The sequence below is a fragment of the Macaca nemestrina genome, chromosome 11, assembly GCF_043159975.1.
Source record: "Macaca nemestrina isolate mMacNem1 chromosome 11, mMacNem.hap1, whole genome shotgun sequence".
NCBI lineage: Eukaryota > Metazoa > Chordata > Mammalia > Primates > Cercopithecidae > Macaca > Macaca nemestrina.
This window is the reverse complement of record NC_092135.1, coordinates 87,476,635-87,482,778: the sequence shown is the minus strand read 5'-3', so window position 1 is coordinate 87,482,778 and position 6,144 is coordinate 87,476,635.

Genomic DNA, 6,144 nt, shown 5'->3' with positions numbered 1-6,144 from the left:
GTGAACCATCTGAATTAATAAAATATTAAAAATAAAATTAAAATTAGCCTATGTCTAAATTACCTGAAATTTTCGACTAGAGAAAAGACTGACTTAGTGAGAAGTTGATAATTTTTAAAGGTGAATGTGTGTGTGTAGGGGGTGGGGGATATTTGAATATAATTTTTTACTTCATAAGTGCAAGTTAATTTAAAATGATTTTAAACCCACATTGTAGACATGGGAGTGCTATTAATATATGTGGAATTACAAGTCCAAAGAAAATATTCAAAGTTGCAATGTTGTGATTAGCAACCCAGTGAAACCACAAAGTGCTCCCACATCATCAACATTTCTGCAACGGGATTCTTTGCTTGGCAGGTCTTAGGAATGATTGCTCAGTCTTGTGACTGGCTTTCTATCCTCCACATTGACCCGAGACAACATAAAATAAAAATATTCACCAACCACGTGATGAATTTGTAAACAACACACAGGCATTTTTCTGCCGTAATTTTATGACTGGCACAACTTGGGTAGAGTTTGGGGAAAAATAGGTGAGAAGAAAGAAAGGAAAGTGAAGGATAACCATACTCTGGGAAGGACTAATAGACGGAGGTGGAAAAGGCAAAGATAAAGTTAGGCGTTTACTTTGTCGTACCACTTGAGCACTGCATCTAGCTTTTAAACCCTTACTGTGTCTTGAATGCAGCTGATTTCACAGAGTGGAACCTCCCGATCTGGCCAATTTGGCTTCCCATCTTCAAATCCTCTTACTAGAAAGAATGATTTTAAGAGCTGTGATGGGCAGGGAACTTGCCAACCTTGGGTTCTGTAGGGAAAATTGAGAAATTTATAGTGATTCCCATTCTCCATCTGGGCTCTTGATTCTTCCAGGCAGTCCTTTATTTATTTTTAGTTTCTTTTCTTTTTCTATGCTAAGATAGTTTCAAATGTTTTCAATTTTCCTGTAATTCTTTATCCTACTCATTTTCTCATTTTGACTGTATGATGTTACCTCTGAAGTCATGGATAAAATAAAGACCATTATTTCCCTTCTCTATCTTTCCAGTATTTATAATGTCACCCACCACTACCTCCTCCCATCTCATGTCCCTGAGCTAATCCTTCCCCTCCCGCTTTAGGCCTTTGTTGAGTCAGTTATTTGTGACTTCATATTCATATTTTATAGTTGTCTCCTCCCCCTTTAAAACAAGCCAAAAAAAGACTAAAAGAATCTTCTCTTGATTCTGCCTTTACCACAAATTACTGCTTTGTCTCTTCTTCCCTTTGAAACCAAAATTTGTATAAGATTTATCTGTATTTGCTCTCTTACCTTCGTGATCTTTTAATGCAAATTGACTTCTATCTCCACAACTTCTTAGAAAATGACCTTGTTAGAATTACCAGTAGTTGTATAATTGACAAGTCCAGAACCGCTTTTTCAGTCCTCACTTTTCTTGACCTCTTTGTAAAATCAACACTGTCACTCAATTTTTTTCTTTGCAACTAGGGGTTGTGCTGTGTAAACATTGGCATCCTTTATTCTTATTCAATGCTCTCTCCCTAAATTAGTTATTTCATGCATTTCCATAGCATCAACAATTACCAATGTGTCGTCACCTGCTAATACCAAACTTACTACTCCCACATTAACCCCTCTTTTGAGTTCCGTTTATATTTTAAGGACAGCGCTTTGACATCCATGTGATCATGGACAATTTATGTAAGTTTTCTAAACTCTTAGCTTTATTATCTGTAAAATATTGTTTTAAGATTAGCTAATCTAATCTGTCATGTTCCAGAGATAATAAAGGCCAATGAATATTGTTCTTATTGCTAATAAATGTTTTGTTGAATAGTGATGGTGAAAGGTGGCTTTAGTGAGCATGATGGGGGTAGTTGTGGAGGAAGCTGGAACAGAAGATTGCCAAAGAGAGGAAGCACCACATTTTGCTTAAAGGTGAACTAATGCTGTAGAATAAAAACAGGGTGTGACTGTGCTGGTGACAAGGATGAAGATAAGCAAAAATGAGAAAGCAGAAATAGCTTCGAACTGAGTGTTTTAAAATGCTGAGTAGGCCGGGCGCGGTGGCTCACGCCTGTAATCCCAGCACTCTGGGAGGCCGAGGCGGGCGGATCACAAGGTCAGGAGATCGAGACCACGGTGAAACCCCGTCTCTACTAAAAATACAAAAAATTAGCCGGGCGTGGTAGTGGGCGCCTGTAGTCCCAGCTACTCAGAAGGCTGAGGCAGGAGAATGGAGTGAACCCAGGAGGCGAAGCTTGCAGTGAGCCGAGGTCGCGCCACTGCACTCCAGCCTGGGGGACACAGCGAGACTCCGTCTCCAAAAAAAAAAATAAATAAATAAAATAAATAAATAAAATGCTGAGTATTGTTCCATTTAAATACCAACATACTCCAAATAAGAAGACATGGTCTCACATTTTTCTGTTGGTGACTTACTGCTTTCCTTAAATTCATGAATTCAAAGGCATTAATTAAGAAACAAATTGTATATAATCTAAATATACAGTTTGAATGATGCCAAAGGTATACTTTTCAGTGATTTGTTCCATTGAAGCTCAAGTATTATAACTTGAGTATTATAAACATTCATTTATTCATCCATTTTAAAAATTTTTGCATATTATTCTGTGCCAGGCATTGATACATGGTAGTATATATTATAAGGCACAGATGTTGGCCTCAAGATGCATAAGAAGACAGCTGTATCACTAGATAGCACACATGATGGACGTGCAACAGGTAAAAAGGAGACCATTTTGCTCAGAGTAATAAGCAGAACATTCCCTGCCCGGGGCTGGCCCTTTTTGGTCAAGTTGCTCTCAACTCAAGAATGCTAATGAGGTACCTGCCTCAGACATCTCTCCTTGGGTTAGTGTCCTAAAATAGTCTATGGCTCAACTCAAGTCTAGAATCTGCCATATTTTCTTCTTTCTCATCATTAACACTTATTTCTATATCTTTTTCACAGTGGGCTGGTCTCACTGTTCACTGAACCATCCCTTTGCTCCATTTCATTATACTGGCTCTTGAGTTAGACATGCTCCAGGACCTCAGAACGAATCTGAGAATTGTAGGATCTGTGGTTCTGATCTCAGGTCTCAGGACAATATTTGAAGATTTGAAGATGTCGAATAAGATTAATGTATTTGCTTGGGCAGTTGCCTGCATTAATAATAAAAATATTTGAAAGTTATTCTGGATTTTTGAAGTTAGAGGTTAAAATGATTGTTTTCCCATTGTTAAAAGATTTAGGGGTAAAATGATACATCTTCAAAAATTTGATTAACTGAACCTATTAATTAGATGTGATGAACTCAAGACTTAAATGTTTTTCTTCTCGACAGGTACTAAACCTTCTGAAGTAGCTGAATCCTGTTCTGATACAAATACCTGATTTTTTAAAAAACATCAGTGCTCCCTGTATTTTGGTCAGGACTCACTGCTGGTACTTGTTCCCACGAACCAACATCCTCTTTCTGAAGGAAGAGCCAATGTTTTCTTCATTTCCGAGGGAACTGATTACAGGGATTGTTTCTATTTTGGTTAGATACATAAACACATTTCTATCGGGGGAGGGGGGAAAGCAGAGCATACCACAGTTGGTGATTTTGCAAAAATGGGGTTGGCATTGGCTAGAGGAAAACAAATTCAAATCTTTATTGTCATTTCCACTGACTCTCAAAAACATTGTTTTAAAGTTAAGAGGAAAAATTAGACTGTTTATTAAAATCCTCTCAATTTCAAACATATGGTAGAATCATAACAAAAGTGACCTATAGGATATTTTGTGGGAATGAGATAATAATTCAGTATTCAGTCAGACATTGCCTTCTAGATAATATTCTCTGCCAACTTTGAGGTTTCTGTGTTTTGGACTATAAACTGTCAAAATCAATGTTTTCATACTTAAAGGATAAAGAATGGAATGGCTTTTCAAGTACCTTTCAGTCGAAGCCTACAGGCTCAGTCTGTGACCATGGTGGTACAGCTGCTGTCTGAGCTTTTTCCTTATTTCAGGATATTATTTTACTTCAAAACCAAGGCCACCCCATTTTACTTCTAACTGTCAAAACAAAGCCCAGCTGTAGCACTGATGTAGGGAGGTGAGGCCAAACAAGGCCAGCAGGGTAAGCTTTTCATGTTCACAAAAGAAGATCAATATTCCCATAGTGTAGCCAATCTAAGAAGTAAGACACTTCATTAGAGGGATTTATTGGAAAATTATAGTTTGATTATTCATTCATTTAACAAATACATATTGACCATTTCCTATGTTGACACAGCCTGTGACCTCACAAAGCTTGCAGTCTAATGACGGAGACTATCAAGTAAACAGGTGTAACAGATAACATTTTGAAAATGCTAAACAGATGTTATTTTAATTCCTGTTAAATAATGATACCCTGCAGCCCCACACCGTGTATACATACAGCTGGACCATACGATTCAAACTTGGGCTAAGGAGGTGGTGTTAAGGGAGGTATGACCTAAGGATGAACAAGAACTGGGGCTAAAGAATGTCAGTTGAAAGCAAATGAAGCTATGAATTCCTAGATGCCAGTGAGAACATTTGAAAAACTGAAAGAACATCATGATGGCTGGGGTGAGAAGGGAAATGGCAGAGGATGAGTATGGAGAAGTGAGTAGAAGCCAGATTATGTAATTTCTAGTAAGCGATTGTATCTGGTATATAGGAGGAATTGAATTTGGTGTACATGGGGAATTGAAAGAAGGCCACTGTGGTAGGAATACCTAAGCAAAGTATTTAAAATCAATCTTATAAGCGGTGTCCTATTTGACCATTAGAGTTTAGTTAATTTATCCAGCTGGGGGAACCAAAAAATAGGTAAGGGTGTTCCTGTGATCCAATTTGGATGAGTGCCCTGTGTGAGCAAGAAAAATAAAGAAGAATTTGAGTGTTTGGTCAAGTTTCCTTTATATCTGAATTGGACTTCTGCTTTGCGTCTAAGCAGACGTCTGTATGGCAGCTCTGAGTATCTCCTCTCTATCTTTACTAGGGCTAACCTCCTTAAAGGACTGGAAATTAGCATTCATAAGAGGCTTTGAATATGATCCTTGAAAGAACTGTGGCGCCTCATAATGGGGTTAGAGGGAAAGTGGGACAGGTCTATGGGGTACTACACAAGATCGTTACTATTCAGCTATAGGAACTGGAGGTACCCACAGAGCTTAGTCTATGGTATATCTCTAAGAAAATGTGCTGGGATCAAAATCAGAACAAAAAAAATCAGTTATGCATCCAAAAGTCAAGCAGGAATCCAGGAATAAGATGAAGAGGATCAAAAAGCTTATGAGCAAAAAGGTAGAGGTCTGGAGTTTTTGCAATAAGCGGAGTAATAATGTTTGGGTTCTCCTGTATTGGTGTGTGCTTGCACAAACAGACCTCAGTTAAGATGTAAGGTCATGGTAGATTTGTACAAAAGTGAGGAACACTGTTGAAAGGTTGGTCATTATTAGAACTATCACCTGCAAGAGTCCTCATCAAGGAAAGCCATGGTAAACCAGAGAAGTTACCAAAATCTACCACCCAAAACTGTTGACATTGGGAATTTCTGTCAAGAGAAACCAGTGAAAATCACAGCTAAGAGGCTCAAGATGGAAGTGGCCTCTGAAAGGCGAGATAGAGGATCAGGCTGGAAGACCACGTGGCTCAGTGGTCTGTATCCAATGTTTTCTAAAATTCCAATAAAAGTCATTCTTGATATAAGGCCAGAAATAAAGATGGAGAGGAATTGGGAAACAGATTCTTGGCAGGAGCTTAGACCAACTGTTACTGAATTAAAATCTGTCCTTGGACTCTTGGAAAAAGGTCAGAACAAAGATTGCTCCATAAAGCCAAGAAATGTGTGATGTCCTTTATCATTGCTTTTTGGTTTGTAAACTGGCAGATTAGAAATGAGTTGCATTCCAAGTGGATCACCTGAGGTGAGGAGTGCAAGATCAGCCTGGCTAACATGGTGAAACCCTGTCTCTCCTAAAAATACAAAAATTAGATGGGTGTGGTGGTGTGTACCTGTAATCTCAGCTACTTGGGAGGGTGAGACAGGAGAATCACCTGAACCCAGAAGACGGAGGTTGCAGTGAGCTGAGATTACACCACTGCATTCTAGCCT